The 20617-nt window shown below is 36.8% G+C and overlaps 1 pseudogene; it reads right to left on the reverse strand.

Annotated features, from left to right (window-relative positions):
• Positions 1 to 12727: 12727 nt before the first annotated feature.
• Positions 12728 to 13320, reverse strand: LOC115294080 (annotated as a pseudogene).
• Between the last annotated feature and the right edge of the window lie 7297 nt (positions 13321 to 20617).

The following is a 20617-nucleotide window of genomic DNA, read 5'->3' on the forward strand; positions in this document are numbered from 1 at the left end:
TCTGGGTACAGAAAGAGCAAATATTTTCTATTTTTAATTTTTAACATTTTTATTCTATTTTACTTAATTCTATTTTGCTACTTAAAATTTTTTTAAGTTTTAAAATTTTAACCTATTTTTCTCTTTCCTTTGTCTTTTTTATCTATTCGACCAAGTTTTTTCAGCAAGTACATTGAAACATACCTAGAATATAGCTTCCTTTATAGGATTTTCTTGTTTTTAATTTTTAATTTTTATTATATTATTTTTTTCTTTCTCCAAGATGATGAGATGGAAGAATTCATGCCAAAAGAAAGAACAAGAAAAAATGATGGCTAGGGATTTAATCAACTCAGATTTTCTCTGATCCTTTCTTGTCTTTATCTCTTGATGGTTTGCTGTTTTTCTTTCATGGTATATTTGAATTTCTTTCTCTTTATTCTTGCATATTTATTTGTGGTTTTGACAGATGGTTATCATTAGATTTGTATATAACCTTTTCTCCACATAGCATTCTATATTAAGTTATATTAACTATATTAAGTTAATGGTCATATAAGCTTTAACCCATCCTTTGCTCCTTTTCTCCCCACACTTTGGGTATATATTGTCATACCTTATACATTTTTATTCTGTGAATTCTTTGCGGCCTTTTTTTTTTTTTTTTTTTTTTTTTTTTTTTTTTTTTTTTTTTTTTTTTTTTTTTTTTTTTTTTTTTTTTTTTTTTTTTTTTTTTTTTTTTTTCAGAAATGCTCATTTTTAGTGCTTCTGTGTTTCCCACCTCCATACTGTTACTTTTGGTTTGTCCTTTCCACTCTGGGGAAGGAGGCCACCTGGCTGGGACTAAGGCAAGCATGAGTGGAAGGGGTGGTTCCACTGGAAATGGGTGGGGCACAGAGCTTGGTTAAAGAGAGTTAGGTAGCCAGTGAGCACTCTGTGCTGGTGACCACGGGTGGCCCTGTGCTTAGACCAAGGAGTGGGGAAGGGAAATGGTGGCTGCCAGGTCCTTCGTTCCCATAAGGGATCTCTCCGTGAATGGTGACTCTCTGGGATACTCTGAGATGATGGAATAACCTCCTTCCATGTGCCCCGGGCACTCTTCAGATTGCTGTTTCTACACTGTGTGTCCATAGGCTGTATGCCTGCCTTCCCACCAAAGCAGCACGGTGCGCTCTGGGCTCGATCCCAGCCAAACATGCTGACCTTTAGAACTCTAGGCTTTAAGCCCGACTGGTTGCAAGAACTCAAAGTTTGGTCCCTCTTGCCTTCCAAGCCAATTGCCATGGGGATTCATTTTCCCCCAGGCTCCCCTGTGTGCTCCTCCCTTCTCTAAAGCTTTGGCTCCCTCCCCACTGTGACGGCCATGATCCCTTTCTCTCCCAAACTGCACTTCTGCACTTCTTACCTTCTTCTATGTGGCCTCTTCTCTCCCTTGAGTTGTGAGTTTATCCTACCAGTCTGCGGGTTGGTTTCTGGGTATTTAGAGTGATTTCATCGTTATCTAGCTGTATTTGTGGGACAAATCGAGCCTAGGGTCCTCCTACTCTGCTGCCATCTTCCACTCTCCTATCAAGTATGTGCATTTTCAATTTCACTAGACAATATCAATTTATTTTCCAAAGGTTTTTACATGAATTACAATAGTTTGTGACAATTTACATTGTTTCTTGTTTTTTTGATAATTGTCATTGTTGGACTATTTAAATTTCAGTCAATCTGGTAGGTATGTATTATAATCTCATTGTGGATTCAGCTTGAATTTCTCCATTACTAATGCAATTTTATATATTTAGATCTTGACCAGATTAATACTAGGATTTTTTTAATGCTTAGTGGCCATTTTCCTATCTTGTTTTGTAAGCTGTCTATACAGATATTTTACCCATTAAAGAAGATTGAATTGTCTGCCTTTACTGATTTGTGGAATTTCTGTGTATATTATAAATATGATTCCTTTGTCACTTATACATGTTATAAATGTGTTCTACTTTGTAGTTCGCCAGTTGTGTTTTAGATAAAAACTTAATTTAAATATTTTCAGATGAGCTAATTATGCCCTTTAGGATTAAAGAAAGATTTCTTTAAACTAAGTCATGAATATATTTACTTAAATTGTCTTATTTTCAAAAAGTAATACTTTGATTTTCATACTTAGGCTTATAATGCACCTGGAATTGATTTTTGTATATTGTATGAAGTGGAGATCAAGTTATAACAGGTTTACCATGTGGCTATTCAGTTGTCCTACTATCATTCAGTTAAAAGCCTTTTTTTTTCACACTGATCTGCAATGCCAGTTTTGGCTCCTACTGTTGTTTATATGGGTTCTTTCTTTATGGTCGCTTCCATTTGTGTATTTCCCTGATTGCATCAATATCAACACTTCCTTAATTACTGTAGCTTTTTCATAAGTCTTGGTTTCTCATAGAGAAATTTCTACCCTATTTTATTATTCTTCAAGGATGTTTTAGGTATTTTTGGCATTTTGCAATTACATATAAATTTTAGGATTAGCATGTCAATTATCTAATCAAATGAGCAAAAATATCTGAGATGTTGGTATAAATAGTTTTAAAATTATAGATCAATTTGTGGAAAATTAATTTTAAAAAGTTGTGTTTTCCTCTATCTAGTAAAAGTATATATCCTTAGATTAAATCAAATATCATTTAATATAGTTACATTTGCAGTGTACTGTTGAGAGGGATGGCATGCATTTTGCTAGATTTATCCTAGGTATTGGTATTTTTGAGGCTGTTATAAATTATATCTTTTTTTTTCATTTTCAATTTGTTGCAGGTTAAGGACTTGCAGTTGATTTTTAGAAATTGATTTTGTATCTATCAACCTTCCTAAACTCATGTCTTAAGTCTAATAATTATCTGTAAAGTTGTTGGATTTTCATTGTGCACAAATATATTATCTGCAAATAATGACGATTTTATTCCTTCATTTGTAATTCCTTCATTTTCTCTTCAGCACAGTCTAAGGTCTCTTCTTCATTTAATAAATTCAATGAGTGTAGATTTCTCATATCTTGCTGATTTCAAAGAGAAGAGTTTTGACATCCCCTCATCAATTCTGATATTTTCTGTACATTTTTTTATAGTTTACCTTTACCATCTAAAGAAGATCTATTTCTTGATTTTGCCACTTTTGAAGAGAATGTGGGAGAAACTACTCACCTTGGAGGCTGAATTCTTTTTATAGTTGTTTCCCCACCTACCACTCAATCCCAAAGTTAATACCGTATATTTTAAGTTTTTATTATGACACCATTCCATATCTAGGTACTTTTTTCTCAGCCAAAATTAAAGGTACAACAAGAAGAAAACCCAAAGTCCCAGTGGCATTCCACAATTTGTTGGTATGTCTCACAAGCTGTGGATTGCCTAGGTTGCCTCTGTTTGAGCCTATGGTTCTGTGTTCACATGCTTTAGATAATTCTCTTGAATTTTCATTTTCTTCTTTGTTTAGTTGAGACTGACAATCTTTTCTCTTGGAGATATTTAATTTCTATTTAATGTAATTATAATATTTGGAATATGCATCTTATTAGGTATTTTTAATTTATCCTACCTGTTATATATTTCCATTTCTCTCATTTCTTTTTCTGGATTGAGTATTTTATTTTTTAGTCCTTCTAGTAGACTGGAAGTTTTCCACTAGTCATCAATTTTTTAAAGATTATCCTAGAAATTATCATTTGTATTATTCACTCATGAAAATCTTTTAATAACTGACACCTTTATCCTCTCCTCCCAAGATCAATCCACCTTATAACCCAATGACTTTATCTCCTCCCAAATTAAATGCTAATATATGTGTATATGTGTATAAAATGTCATCATTTTTATTTTATAGAATCAATGCTTATTTAGGTATACCCATACACCTATTTATTTTTCTCTTTACTTTTTTTCTGCATCTCTGATTTTCTGTTTGTAATAATCTTCTGTCTCATATCACTCTTGAGAATTTTCTTATTTTGTAAGTCATGTAGTGGTGAACTGTCAGTTTTTATTTGTTTGAAATGTCGTTACTTTGTTTCCATGTTTAAAGCACATATTCACTTGGTGGAGTTTTCTAGGTTGGCTATCATTTTTCTTTAATACAGTGAAGAAATCATTCAAACATTGTTGCTGTTAAGAACTCAACTTGCAGTTGATCTTTTACTTCTTTGAAAGTAATCAGATTTTTTTTGCTTCATTTTTAGACTTTTCCTTCTTTTAATAGCATTACTCTGATGTAATTAAATGCTTCTTTTATAAATTATTCTATTTAGCTTTTGTTGAGTTTCTGAATGCATGGCTTGATGTATTTCATCAAGTCTGGAGAATTCTTAGGCATTATTTCTTGTAATGGAGTCTCTGTCCATCTGTCCTCACCTTTTGGTACTCAAAGTATGTATGTGTGTGTGTGTGTGTGTGTGTGTGTGTGTGTGTGTGTGTGTATAGAGAGAGAGAGAGAGAGAGAGAGTCTTCCCACTGTCTCTTCTGTGTTTTACCCTCTTTATATTTCCACATTTTAGTTGCTCTTGTGCTTGACTCTGATTTTCTCTCTATATATTGCACTTCACTGATGTGATTTCACCTCCATGTAATCTTCTTTTAAACCTGTCTTGAGGAGGGCACTTGGGATGAGCCCTGGGTGTTGTATGGAGACCAATTTGACAATAAATTATATATATATATATATATATATAACCTGTCCACTGAGTTCCTAATTTCAGACATACTTTTCAGTTATACATTCTCATTTATTTCTTATCAAGTTTCTATTCTAGCATTTTTTGTAGTCTGAAATTTTCTGTCCAAATAGTAATATTTGGCTTTTATTTTCTTGATCATAATAAACATGTGGTCTCTGTCTGCTAATTCCATTACCTGAAGTTCTGGGCTCTGTTTCTATTGTCTGGGTTTTTTTTTGGTTTTGTTTTTTTTTTTGGTTTTTTTTTTTTTGCTGGATCTCACTCATCCTGTCTATATTTTGTTTTCCTTTATTATTTCCTGGAAATTGTATTTGAAAATATCTTTGTAGAAATAACTTAAGTTCTAGGATGATGTTGCCTCTGTCCAATGCAAATTTTCATTTTTCACTTCCTCACTGTTACCTTTGGACTCATTCCTCCTAGATCCTAGCACAGAGTAAAGGCTGTATTACTAAGATCCCCTCCTCTTGGGTGTGCTGAAGTTTGATCTTTTCCTTTTAGCTCTGTGACAGCCCCTAAAAACTATGCTGATGGTATCTTACTCTTATCTCACTGGGTCTTACCTCTATATTTTATGCACCAACTTGACTTCCAAATACCAAAATCTACATTTCTCTGCCTGAGGGTTCTTTCCAGTAGCCACATACAAGGCAGGTCAGCAGTGACAGAGAACAGTTGATTCTTTGGGAGTCAGAAGCAATAACTAAAGGTGGTTGGTATATAAATATTCCAACTTCCTTTTTCCTAGGGTGAAATAATTTTTTTTATGTTTATCCACCTTTGAGAGAGAGACAGAGTACAAGCAGGAGAGGGACAGAGAGAGGGGGAGACAAAGAATCTGAAGCAGGCTCCAGGCTCTGAGCTGTCAGCATAGAGCCCAAGGCGGGGCTGGAACCCACAAACTGTGAGATCATGACCTGAGCCAATGTTGGATGCCTAACTGACTGAGCCACCCAGGTGCCCTTAGGGTGAAATAATTTTTAATCCTAAGGTCTACACTAGCTACAGAATTCCTTAGTAGGATTAAGCTTCAGTTACATTAGTGGGAACTTGCCTAATGATGCCATATTTGTCCCCTTCTGTTTGCTCAGTTCCTGACTTTCCTACCTGTTTTTAGGTTCATCTCTCAGTAAGTTACTTGCATTCAGCTTTTTCTCAGTGAATCCAAAGTCACTAAGTCAAGGTTCACCTCATTCTTTCAGCTACCTTGCTGGATCTGCAAACTCTCACAGTATGAAAGTGGACCTCATTACTGAACTCGGTTTTCTAGATTCATGGCTTCTACTAAAATTCATTTGAGTAATTTTTACTCTCTGGTTAACTCCTAGATATTATTTAGAAGTTCTTCTTAAACATATTTTATTAGTTTTTAAAAACTTTCTTCAGTGGAAATGCTACTCCAAATGACCTAGCACACCATTAACAGATATGGCAACTTCAGCTCTCTCCTCCTCATTTGTTTCCTATTATTCTTTTATTCTTTTCTTTGGGAGTCTCACTAAATATATGTAGTTTATTTATTTATTTTTGAGAGAGAGACAGAGAGCAGAGGAGGGGCAGAGAGAGAACCCTAAGCAGACCCCCTGATGTGGGGCTCAAACTCAGGAACCATGAGATAATGACTCGAGCTGAAACCAAGAGTTGGCTGCTTAACCTACTGAGCCACCCAGGTGCCCTGCATTTTAAGCCTTCTCACTCTACTCTGAATATCTTCCAAGTTCTCCACCGTAATTTCTATTTATTTTCTCTCTGTATGTAATCTGAGCATTTTTTTAGTTCTATCTTGTAACATTTTCCTTCTTCCATCACCTGTTTCTAATCTTCTGTAAAACCTTTCTAAGTTTTATTTAAAATTACATTTTTTATTCCTTTTCAAAAATATTTTTTTATTTTTTGACACTCACTCAATTTTCATTTCTGTAAACATTTCACACATAGTTATTTTATATTATGATTCCAACATATGAAGTTCTTGATGGTCTGTTTTCTGTTGTTTCTTCTGGTAGCTTATTTCTTTGTGTGTGGGTTGATTTTTTATTATAAGCTCAGATTTGGTCATCATTAGTGTGTGGTACACTTGGGAGTCTAAACTGAGTTCCTTCCTCCAGTGAGAAAATATTTTTTAATGTTTATTTATTTTTTAGAGATAGAGAGACCGAGTGTGGGGTGGGGGCAGAAAGAAAAGAAGACAGAGAATCTGAAGTAGGTTTTGTACTAAGAGCAGAGAGCCCAATACAGGGCTCAGACTCCGGAACGAACCAGAATATCATAACCAGAAGTGAATGAAGTCTGACGCTTAGCCAATTGAGGCACCCAGGCACCCTGAAGAAATATTCTTTATTTTGCTGAAAGCCAGAGAATGCTATTGAACAATGACCAAGTTATTCCCAGCCCAGGGTCCTTGACTTAATATGTGTCTCAGATTCAGTTTTCCCACCTTGCTTCTGAGACAAGGGTTGGTCTCCACATCACTTGTGAAACAAATTCTTTTCCTCAGCGCAGCCCATGCTTTTTTTGGATATACCTACTTCACCACTTTTTACTCCTTACTGGCAATTTCTCTTATTTTCTAAAATCCCAGTAACACAATAAAAATGAGATTTTTACCCAGGATCTAGTTGTTTTATCCTGCAAAAGGCTTTCTGAGTACCTAATGTAGCATACCTATAGAAGCAGAAACTCTAGTGTGAAATTGTAATTCTGTATTGAGAATCCATGATAAAAATAAGATTTCCTGGATGAAAATGTTGACTTTGCAAACTATTTAGATAGCTGAACTTAAATTCAGATTCATTTTCTTCTGCTTATTTAGACCTGGTCTTTGTAAGTGCTTTAAAAATATCACAGACAAAAGCATGTAAAATATAGTTCTTTGTAAACTCCTAAATGTGTTCATAATAGGATTGCATCCCATTGGTGATCTATTTTTATTTATTTAAACTTTTTTTAAAATTTTAAGTATAGTTGACACACAATCTTAAATTAATTTCAGGTGTTCAACATAGTGATTCAACATCTCCATATGTTATGCTCACAAGTGTAGCTACTATCTGTCACCATTCAATGTTACTAGAATATGTTGACTCTATTCCCTGTGCTGTATATTTTATTGCCATGGCTTCCTCTATTTTTGAAATTAATTGGTAGATCAGTATATTTTAAACCTACCACACACTGGAAATACCTGGGAGAAATTCTTAAAGCAAATTCCTTAAACCTAACCCACATAAGCTCATTCAGATTCTTATGTGATGGAGAACTTGAGAATTGGGGCCCAGGAATTTGCATTTTGAAAAGCTACTGGGTAATTGTAATGTACAACTGGGTTTAGGAGCCATAGGTCTAGGGACTGTCTGCTTTGCTTTTGCCAATGAGAGATATTATAGGGGTTCTTTCATGAAATTACTTTGTCAACTCCTCATTTGCTCATAATTCTTCCCCTTCCACTTATGTATTTGCTGTGCACATAAAAAGTGCTATGGAGAACATACGATTAATAAAACACATCTTCAAGGAGTTTAGAGTCTTTGTGGTAGGATTCAGCATACACTCACATATCTTACATAAGATATTTTCAGTATCATAAGACTAAGTTCAGTGCTGAAAAGGGAGTGACAGTGCAAATCTCTAAAGCAGTCATCAGGGCTATTGGCCAAGACAGGAAGTTGAAACTTGAATGGATAGCATAAGCCTTAAGAGAGAAGAATCAGAAGAAATAGAAAAGCAGAGTCCTCAAAGGTCTTGGGGTCATTTAGGCAGAGATTTAGTGAACACAGCAGAAGAGTTTTCTTTATGTTGTTTTAATCAGATGATTGAATTCCCTGGAATTTTAAGGTATAACAATATACTTTACTAGGCTTTGCTAAATAGATGTGAAAAATGGCTTTCAGCCTTGAATAGAACCATCAGGCGTGGAAAGATGCCTTCCTGCCAATAAATATTTACTATGGAGGTTTGGATTTAGGGCAACAATTACCATCTCGGTGGTGATTCTCTGCTAGTAAGTTAATGATTTCCTCACCTGCACTTGGTGTCCCATAGCTATTTTCTTTCATTATTAGTTGGAAAGAGTAACAACCTGTAGCCTGAATCAATCTTTAACATAAAGTTAGAAGAGGAAAAAGACAAGGAAGGGAAATTATATTACCTTTGCAATACACAGTTGTAGAATACTTGCTATTGTAGAACCAATACTCTAATAATTCTTTTAGGTTTTTGCTTTACACTCAGCCTTTAGGGACCTCTTCCTTGCTGTTTTCATGAAGAAGTTTCCTGTGTTATTTTCTATCATCTTACCTGCACCACAGGTTTCAATCATACTTTCTTTTTTCCCTTCTTATCTCTCTCACTAGAATGTAGCTGAGACAATAATGTCTGCTTAGTTCCACACTTGCATCCCCAGAACCTAGACATGTTGAATCCAGTGCTTATTAAATATTTGTTGAATAAACAAAGTGCTGAAATGCCACAGTAGTGTGGAGTGCTGAGTTAGTGTCTAGTGAAATGAATCCAAATTTACAGCAACTGTACTCATTCTTTTCTTTCACTTTCTAGGTAATCTCTTTCTAACTTTTGGGTGCAACTTAGTACACATATTTTAGTTACCTTTTTTGTGGTGGCAAAGAAGGCTTCTCCTAGCTGGCTTTGGGTAGTCTGTGCTTGCAGTCCATCCTAAAGGGATGCTACACCAGTTTTTTCTAGAACATTTTCTCCTGTCACATCTCTGCTCAAAACATCCAGTAACATCTGATTATTTAGAAAACACTATAGAATATTCATTAGACTGTTTCCTCTAGTGTAATCTCAGCTTTCTTCTCTGACCTTATCCCTCTTTCTCCCTTGGTGAGATTTCTACCCCATTCACACTTAAAGACCTCTCTCTTCCTACAGCCTCTTGTTTCCTTCAAGTATATCATGGACAGTTCCACTTGATGACATGGTTCATTCTAGTTGGTATGCTATTCATCTTTCATCTGTCTTTTAAAACCCTATTGATTAAAAGATTCAACTGGTAATGAAGGCTTTCGTAATGGTAAAGGTCACAGGATTATTCCTTCCTCCTTATTGTCCCAAAGCCCAAATATCCCTTTACTTTCCCCAGTAATATGATATGCTTATTATCTGATTGTCATACATAAATTGTCTTGTGTGTATAATCTGCAGATCAAAGTATCATATAAATCCCCCTGTAAATACTCTTCTGTATTCCTTTACATCTTCACTCAGTGCTGCTGATAGGGTAGACACTCAAAAAAGAATTCCTGAATGAATGAATGAATGAATGCTTCAATAAATCAATCACTCTTGTAGAAGCAGCATGTTAAAAGGAGGATCTAGATCAGGTATGTCGGATAAATTTGGTCTCCTCTTTTGATGGTGAATGGTTGATAGTGGATACCTTGAGCATGGAGTGGAGCATCCTTAGGTCAGCAAGAATACCGTAATCACTCTATTTGCCCAGGAGAGGTAAAGAAGGTTTCATATTGTATGCAGTAAGTTCATTTGAAGTATATAAAATGGACTTATTTATAGGTACAAAATGGTCAGATATTGGCAGGTTAATATGGTTCAACATTGACATCCTACTCTTAAATTTTAAATTATTTCAAACACTTTTTTAACCTTGTGAAAATCTTGACAACTCCTGTCAGAATTCATGACAATGAGTAAGTTCTCTTGTGAGTCTGCCATCAACTAGTTGGCAAACATCCAGATCATTCTGGTGGTGTAGCTACAGTTAGACATGGGGTGAAGTCCATAGATGGATAAGACTGACTACTGCCTTTTCTAAGGATAATAAATGAAAATCAACATTCTCATACCAAATGGTAGAGTTAATACATTTGATTGCTAATACATAGGCTAATTTGTCTATTTAAATTTATTTATAGGAGCCTTGTAAACTAATAATGCATCATGAATTTTCCTAGAATTAGGAATCTTTGATCAAAATTCAGCTATTTAATTTTCACATCGGCATTTGAACTTGTAGTAGCAACCATTTCTCATTACTTATGTTCAGCAGGGTAACTTAGGGATGTGTTTATGTTTTCTGCTCTGTAGTATTTTTGACCATATGGAGTCCTTAATTTTGGTTTACCCTTTGCCATCCGTCTTCTCACTAGACTACAGAATGCTGACAGATCACTAATCACTGAGGGAAGAAATGTTGGGGCTCAAACCAGGACAAGCCAGTAATGAGCTGCTTCCTGGGCATGAATATTTTACTTCCACTTCTCAAGCACTACTTAAGAGGTGCAAACAAACCCATAAGTTGTTCAGCACCTTATACTCTATATTATCTTTGGATCTCCACTTTGAAAACTTCTCTTAAGATTACAACTTTAGGGGCACCTGGGTGGTTCAGTCAGTTAAGTGTCCAACTCTTGGTCTCAGCTCAGGACATGATCTCATGGTTTCTGAGATCAAGCCCCAGGTCCAGTTCTATGCTGACAGCAAAGAGCCTGCTTGGGATTCTCTCTCTCTCTCTCTCTCTCTCTCTCTCTCTCTCTCTCTCTCCCTCCCTCCCTCCCTCCCTCCCTCCCACCCTCCCTCCCTCCCTCCCTCCCTCCTTCCCTTACTCATGCTAGCTCTCTTTCTCTCTCAAAGTAAATAAATGTTTAAAAAAAAGTCAGGACTTTGTATCATGTGCTAAGTCTTAAACTGAGATTCTGGCTGCCTAGAGGTTCCCTACTGAGAAGAAATCTGGGGTGCAGTCTAGAGGAAGTGCTCTGCATTTGGTGAGTCTTCAGAATAGTCAGCGCCTTACTGTAGGCTGTAGGTGGGAAAGTATGATTTTAGAATTTGAATAGAAACAAAAAGAAGGGGCACCAGGGAGGCTCAGTGGGTTGAGCTTCTGACTTTTAATCTCACTCAGGTCCTGTCTCACCATTTGTGAGTTCATGCCCTTTGACTAGCTCTTATGGAGCCTGCATGGGGTTTTCTTTCTCTCTCCTCCTTTCTGCCCCTCCCCCACTCACATACACTTTAGCGAGTGTGCCTTCTCTTTCAAAATAAAGAAATGAACTTTTTTGGGCTCCAGGGTGGTTCAGTTGGTTAAGTGTCTGACTTCGGCTCAGGTCATGATCTTATGGTTCGTGGGTTCGAGCCCTGCATCGGGCTCTGTGCTGACCACTCAGAGCCTGGAGCCTGTCTTTGGATTCTGTGTCTCCTTCTCTTTCTGACCTTCCCCTACTCACACTGTCTCTCTCTCTCTCTCTAAAATAAAAACATTAAAAAAATTTAGAAAGGAACTTTTAAAAAAATAATGAAAAAGAGCAAGAATTTAGTTTTCTTTTTTTTTCATCCACACAATGTTTTTATTTTTATTCAGCTATAAGCAAACAGCAGAGTTAACACAATATTCGGCAACCCCAGATCGGCTTTTCGTACACAGACGAAGAGTGACCAATTCAACAGGTAGACGCAGGGATTTCTGACAAAGTCACTCTGCCCTGCAGCTCACCTAGATGGCAGGGCCTTAACCGCAAAGCGATGCTCCCTGATGCTTTTTATAATACTGCTCTTTCAAGGAGCCCGAGCGGGACACTTATTCCTAGTAACTAGTCTGAGATGTTGGGGGTTAGTGGACATGCCAGCCTCTGTCTTGCTGAGATGTGGCTGTGGAAACATGCCCCAGAAGTGCCATCATGCACAATTCCAGACTCAGCTCACAAAGGCAGAGGCAACAAATCTTTTTTTTTTTTTAAACCTCCCTTCAAGAGTCTTTGATGCTCTGCTCTGTTACTAGAAGACCTGGTCTTTTTACCTGAATTTTTTCTTCCTTAAATTCTGGGTTGCCATTCTTATATTAACAGTATGATGACCCCATCCTGATACCAAAATATCCCCCACAACGGAATTCGAAGTTGATCAGAACATAAACTGGGGTGTGACCCTCTAGAATTATAGAGGACAGATAGAAGAAAAAGTCACTCTAAACCAGTATCGGATTGCTCAGGCCTCACCTCTGAGAATGGGAAATGGGGACACAGAGAAATCTACATGCATCACTGAACTTGAGAACACTGCTCCGGACCTCCAGGATGGTTTGTCTCCTAGCACTGGCCTACTTCCCAGACAGCTGCTCGTAGAGTTTGGGCACATAGTCATCCCACTCGGCCTGGTAACATGTCCCGGCCACCGGGGCCCAAGCTCGTACTTTTTGCGGAAAGAGGCTACTTTGAATTTCCCGCGGTGGTCTCCAGATCTGTTGCTGAGAATGGGCTCGTCACACTTCAGTGGCCCCCTCTGCTCAATCACCAGCCAGGTGTAGAGGTGAAGGCCCGTGCCCTTGGGAGGCCCAGAGCCGACGTAATCGGAGAGGACTGTGCCACTGCTGATGTCGTTGCCCTTCATGTTGACCACCAGAAAATGGTGCCATTCCCTGTATTTGGGTTCCTTCCTGCTGGGAGCATCTGGATCGGTCAGGACAAAGGTGTAGAGTTTACTTGGATCAAGGCCACCCCACGCAATACTGGTGGACCGGTTTTTAACCTGGGGGGCGTCAGCACTATCCCCAGCTCCACGACTTCCACCCCGGTGTATTTGACCTGCAGCAGATGCTGAGGCCGCTCGTCCACTTCCTGCAGGTTCAAAGACTCGGACCACTTGCTGAGGTCAACCGGCATCAAGGAACCGAGCTGGGCGGACAGTGGAGAAGACTCGCGGGAGGTAAGGCACAGGCCTGAAACAGCAACTCCCAACCAAGAATTTAGTTTTCAAATGAAAACAAGTGGGTTTCAGAGTTCAAATAAGAATCTCTCACTGTTTCAGCTGATATGGTGTCATTGATGCCCCTTAAACTGTGGTTCTGATGCCTCTCTTCCAGGATAAATGCCAACTCTGATTAATATGTTTTTATGCTTCCTGTCTGTAAAGCAGAGATAAAACCCTATTACCTTTTTCATTGTGCACTAATAACGTCACTTCAGGTAAACTTAACCAAAGAGGAAAGTCAGAGCTACCTAAATAAATTAAGTGATTAGGTAATTTTGACAAGGGGAAGTACATTTGTAATCTTTCTTTATATTTTAATATGAGTTGTCTTCCTCTTCTCTCCTTCCCTTTCTTTCTTCCTTCTTCTCTTTTTCTTTCATCTATTATTCTCAGAGCCCAATTAGACTTTTTAATTGATAGTGAGAGAAAGAGTATTTGGAAAGTGTAAGTGTCAGTTTCATTTAGCTGAATTAATCTTTTAGGTATACGGAAACCCCAGGGTGCTATGATGGACATAAATAGTGAAAGTAGATGTATAAGTGTTAGAAAATAGCTGGAGGGCAGGTGGCACTAAAAAAATCTTAAATGTAAGTTACTTTGATTAATTATCTTGAAAGAGGAACACAACATTGATGATGCCAGTTTTCTAGGAAGGGGGAAACACGAGATGAATGTGATTTACAGTCTACTGAGGAGGGACTTCAATCTACCGTCTACTCTAGACATGTAAACCTGAAGATATAAGTAGGGTTCAATAATCTGAATTCTTGTTTCTTTGTTAGATTCTGAACTCATTAAGGGCCAAGAGGTAGCACGTATTATAATACTTGCTTCTGTTCCAGAATCTGGCACATCGAGGCAGTGAGGGTTTGTTGCATTAATGGATGGATGGATGAGTTAGGGATCTGGCCAATATGAAGCTCTGGCAGCTTCTACAATATGATTTCTATTGTTTGAGATGACTTCCACCTCCTGGAATCGCTGCTTCCAGCCTACACTCCACATTTACCTCTTCATTTTGAACACAAAGGCTTGAAAGACTGTTTTTTCTCCTGATGTCACTGTCAGTTAACCTGTTAGTTATAGCAAGGCTGTGCCTGAGAAATTAATGAGGTAGGGTGACAGTGATGTGCCGTTTACTGTTATTTTAGTGTGTGTGTGTCTATTATGACTCTTAAATGTTGCTACTTGCTAAACGAATGTATGTTCATTATTTAAAAATTAGAGATTAAAATAAGCAAAACTTCAAATTACTTACAATCTTATCACGTAGAGACAATCATTCTTAATATTTTACATCATATCCTTATAGGATTCTTATACATTTACTCCTGTTTTTCCTATTGATTTAAGTGTAAATATATATATTTAAGTGTAAATATATATTTAAGCATGAATATATATATTCACATACATACATAAATTATTACATACATAAATTTAAATGACCATATCAAGTACCAGTGATCATGTTACAAAATAATTCCTTCACAGATTTTTTTTTGGAAGTGAGCACAATTCTTGAAAGGAAATGAAGTTTAGGAAGACAGTCATGTGTAAGCCATATTTCTATAATTAGCAATAAAAATGTTAATGTTATTTATTATGAAAACATCATGGATTAGATACTGACTCAAAATATAACATAGAACACTGCTTACCAATTGATACAGATGCAAAAAGATAAACTCACTGCTAGTATGGATATGGGGAAATGGGAATATCCATGTTCTACTTGTGGGACAGTACACTAGTGCTATTTTTACAGAAATTACTATGTGTATATTTAACTTTGAGTATGGAAATTTTAAAACCTGTACAAAAGTAGAGAAAATATCAGAGAACCTGTGCGGCTCAGTCGGCTAGACATCCAACTTTGGCTCCAATCATAATTTTACAATTCATGGGTTCAAGCCCTGCATCAGGCTCCATACTGACAGCTCAGAGCCTGGAACCTGCTTCAGATTCTGTGTCTCCCTCTCTCCCTGTCCCTCCCCTGCTCACACTCTGTTTCTCTCTGCTTTTCAAAAATAAATAAAGTTAAAAAAAACTTTTTAAGAAAAAAATATTAAAAAGTAGAGAAAACATCATAGCTATCTTCTGTGTATCCATCACTCAGTTTGAAAAATGAGAAAGTCAAAGCTAATCTTGTTTCCCCTACTCACTAGTCAGCACTGCTCATTATTTTGAAACAAATCTAGTATGCAGTTTGATTCATTAATATTACCTTATTCTACCCAAAAATAAAGAATTCCTTTAAAATTATAGCACTGTTATCAAATCTAAAATATTTACAGTAATTTCTTAATATCATTAGTGTTCAAGTTTCCCCAGATTGTCATTTTGTTTTCTAGTTTGAGTCAAGCTCCAAATAAGTTCATAGGTTGTAATTAGATGACATGTCTCAAGTCCCGTTTAATCAAGGCATTCATTTGCTACCTTTTTTCTCTTGTATATTTTTGCTCAGGAAACCAGATGTTTCTTCTTGAAAGGTTTCCGTAATTTGAATTTTGCTGATTCCAGCTCAAGTTACTGTTTACCAACTTGATTTATTTGAGGTACATGAAGTTCTTGTGATAAAGGCAAGATAGTTACTTTCTCCCTATCTTTCCTCTTCTTCCTCTCATTTTTTCCCCTCCTTTATTAAAAAATAATTTTCAGTCTAGTGAGTAGGTTCCTTAGCATCTGAAAGTGGCCAGTAATTTTTTTAATATCATTATAAATTCACAGATTTAAACTACTACATGTCTGAACTAATGGCATTCCTTGATTCTTACTGCATTTATGATTCACATTGCCCTTCAGGCCAATGGTGTCTTTGCCAATTGACTCCTTGATGCTTTTGGAATGACACCTAATGACAAGATATTCCAAGCTCACCTTACCATTTTGTACCACCTTAAGATTTTGTACCAAAGACTTAAGTGTAGCCTTTTCTCCAAGGAGCTCTGCTTTCCTTAAATGGGCAGTGGTGTTTAGAAACCGCAATTCAGATATCAGGGGTGCCCTTTACTGCTTAGTCTGTCTTTCACTCTTTTTAATACACATAGCTAGAAATACGATTTTTTCAGATGAAATATATCACGAATTATACTGATACTTCTAATCCATATTCAGGACTACAGGCTTTTTATGTTTTCTTATCAATCTTACATCTATTTCTTTGTTCATTGCTGAACATCTATCTCAGTTCTTAAGGACATCAACATAATTACTTTCTGCTTAATCATTCAATATATTAACAGTAGTCTCAGAATAATGATGCCAGTAACTATTGCCGATAACATGATTACTAAAAATCATTTCATTTTCAATTTGTTCTTCAAGTATATCACAGTTGGAAGTTATAGTCAAATTACTGGTGTTTTATGGGCCACTTGGGACAGTTATTTCCTCTGTTGTTAGACCATAACTCAAAACATAGTTAGCTTAATTTGTTTCATTATGTTTTCAACATGTACAGGTTGTATATTTATTTTTTATTTTATTTTTAAACTTCTATTTTTTTTTAAAGAGAGCATGAATGAGAGAGAGAGGTGAATGGAGTGACAGAATTTCAAGCAGGCTCCATATTCAGCCCAATGAAGGGCTCTATCCCACACACACTCTGGGATCATGACTTGAGCCAAAATCAAGCGTCAGACACTCAACTGATTAAGTCACTCAGGCCCTTCTACAGGTTATACTTTTAGATTGAATTTTGTAATTGTCCAAGTGATTTTTTTGATGTGAAAGCTATAAAACAAAGTAGGGCAGATAAGTCTAGCTTCAGTTCTTATTTCTAAACTCCATTTACTTGCTCTTCTTCTAAGAACCAATTTAGGGGCTCCTGGGTGGGTCAGTTGGTTAAGCATCCAACTTTAGCTCAGGTCATGATCTCACAGTCCGTGGGTTGGAGCCCCACATCAGGTTCTGTGCTGGCAGTTCGGAGCCTGGAGCCTTCTTCAGATTCTGTGTCTCCCACTGTCTCTGCCCCTCCCCCAGCTTGCACTCTGTCTCTCGCTCGCTCTCTCTCTCTCTCTCTCTCTCTCTAATATAAATAAACATTAAAAAATGTTTTAAAAGAACAAATTTAAAGAAATTTTGGTTTCAATTTTTAAAAAATATAGTAACTCTGTAAGTACATTTAGGCTTACTATTTCTTAGATGAGCAATAATAGACTTGACACACTTGTCTCCAACTTGCTTTTTTGCATTTTGAATTTTATTATGGCAATCATTCCATATTAATATATATAGATATTCCCCTTTCCTCTTTTTTAAATTCTTTTTTTAATGTTTGTTTATTTTTGAGAGAGAGAGAGAGAGAGAGAGGGAGAGAGAGAGAGAATGAGCAGGGGAGGAATAGAGAGAGAGGGAAACACAGAATCTGAAGCAGGCTCCAAGCAGGCTCTAAGCTCTAAGCCATCAATACAGAGTCTAATGTGGGGCTTGAATCCACTAATCATGAGATCATGACCCAAGCCAAAGTCGGATGCTTAAACGGCTGAGCCACCCAGGCACCCCTCCCCTTTCCTTTTACACATCTGCACACTCCTCCATGTTGGATTTAAAAAAGTCTTCCTCTGATGGGTACTATGATTGTTGCCAGCTTTTTGCTATTCAGATAATGCTACTTTTCATATATATAAAAGATGAGCCTCTTTTGAGCCAGATTAAATGTGTATTTCTCCAGATAGAACTGTTGCCTCTGGAGAAATTTCCCTCCCTGAGCACATCCTGTGTGTGGTGTACAAATGTAGGATGTGGTAGAGGTAAGGTGTGTGTATCAGGTGGTGAGGCTAGTACAGTAGATCTGGGCTGTCGTACAGTGGCATTCAGTACCAAAGGGTGCTTAATGTTAAGCTGAGGAGATTTGGCCTTTATTTCAGAGGCAAAGGAAAGTGATGGACGGCTTTGAGTATGGGAGTAAAATGCTCATGTGAGCATTAATAAGGTGAGTCTGGGCTTTAGCCAAATGACTGGTAAGGAACAGGTTTCCTGAGAGGGTCCTTCACTTATCAGGCTCAGTACGTTGAGCTTTTCTACCACAGAGGCTTCAGTATGGTGTGTGATATTCGTGATTTTTTTGTGGAAAAAAATTCTCAAGAGCTTTTGAGTAATCAGTGAGGCCCGAACACTTTGTCAGCTAAAGTGCCCTGAAATCAATGCCACAGTGCTGCCGTGAACATACTAATTTCATTCCAACATTCAAATTACATAGTTATTACTCTCCACAGTCCACTTCACCTGGAAATTGCAGAATTTCTACTTCCTTCTTTGTAATATGAAATGGTCTCTTCTCCGATGCAGGAAAATAATTGAAATTTTTCTTTATTATTTTCATCCCTATATTTTGATACTGATAATCATTCATAAGGTTTTTTTTTTTCTTTTTTGGACAGAGCCAATGCTAGTTGTGATGTTATGGCCAAATCAATGTAAATCTCAAATTCATATTTGGAAAAGAAACATTGATTTTTTCATATTTAAGAATCCATGTTTCTACAAACTTGAGCATCATGTATTTTTCTACATCTTAGGGAGACAGTGAACAGCACTGACTGCTGAACAGAGCAGCATCAGTTCTTTCTTAATGTTGTATTTATGATTTAATTTAATGTCCGTGTTTTCTTCTGGGTGTGGATACTAATTGGGATAAAGGTGAAACAAGGAATCTAAATCACTGATTCTAAAGATTATCTGGACTAGTAGGAAAAAAGAGTATTTAAGAAAAAGAAAAGAGGGAGAATTTGCCCAGAAGAAATCTGGTACAAGTTCAATGCAGGCTAACCTATTAATGACATATTTTTTTCTGAGAGACAGAGAGGATGAGTGGGGGAGGGAGAGAGAAAGAGGGGACAGAGGATCTGAAGGGGGCTTTGTGCTGACAGCGGAGAGCCTGAGATAGGGCATGAACACACAAGCCATGAGATCATGACCTGAGCCAAAGTCAGAAGCTTAACCAACTGAGCCACCCAAGTGTCCCTATTGATGAAATTCTTGAAACTGTTTATTCTCTCAGTAGATGTTTGTTGATTATCAACTATTTTCTAGACTCTGAGAATATAGAAGTGACCAAAATAGGCAAGATCACAGCTCTCTTAAACTTTTCATATTAGTGGGGGAAATAATAAACAAGCAGACACATATATTAATTGATTGATTGATTAAACAAATATTCACTTATGATAATTACAACAAAGAAAATAAAACGGTGTGAGAGAATAGAGAAGACTTGCATACCTGGAGGGTAATTTTCTTTGGGTGATGAGAAAAGACCTCTTGTAAAATTGACTTTTAGAACAGAAACCAGAATAAGAATAAACAAATACCTGATGAGCTGTAGAATTTTAGGTTTACTGAGTGTGATTCCAGCCTCTCCATAATCCTAGCACATAATTCCTATAGAGTACATGTAAGAATTTCATATAAAGAATGCACCTCAACCAATCAGGAACTGATGGACCATTCAAAAATTGTTGTTAGATAAATCTGTATATTACAAGTAGATGCTAAATGTTAACAACAACAACAACAACAAAAAAAGGAAACCATAATACTAGAAGGAAACATGGACAAATATGTATAAGATCTTGAAGTGGGAAAGAACTTCATAAAATCAGTGAAGGAAACCACAAAGGAAAACATTAGAAAAATGTCTGCAGTAAATGTGGCAATGCACATAAAACTCCCAAAATAAACCAAGAAAACACCAACATGTCAACAAATATGACAGAGACAGACATGGTAGGCACCTGTAATTCATGTAAGAATAAATGCAGACTCCAAACTTACACTGCAAAAAGATCCAGCCTTAGTAGAAATACATTTTAAAGAAAACTAAAGGAGTGATGTGATTTTTGTCATGGCGGCCAAGAAAAAATGATTATATTCAACGATTCTGTTGGCGGTTTGGACTGTATGCATTCAGGTACTTTTTATGGTGGTTATATTTTTCAACCTTTAATCTTTATATTTTGGGACTATCTATCAAAAAATTAAGGTTACAATTCACCTTGGACAGACTGCTTAACATCCTTTACTCCCTTATGAAAGGGAGTAATGGGAAATGGAGATGAAGATTTAAATGCAAGTACATTGGCCAGAGCATAGTTTAAAAAGAATAAGATGGGGAGCAACCTAAATGTTCAACAGTAGGGAAAAGGCACGACAGTAAGATTATGCAACCATGAAAATTAATCTTTTGCAGATTTTTAAAGGATAAAG

Source organism: Suricata suricatta, chromosome 6 (genome assembly GCF_006229205.1).
Source record: "Suricata suricatta isolate VVHF042 chromosome 6, meerkat_22Aug2017_6uvM2_HiC, whole genome shotgun sequence".
Lineage (NCBI taxonomy): Eukaryota > Metazoa > Chordata > Mammalia > Carnivora > Herpestidae > Suricata > Suricata suricatta.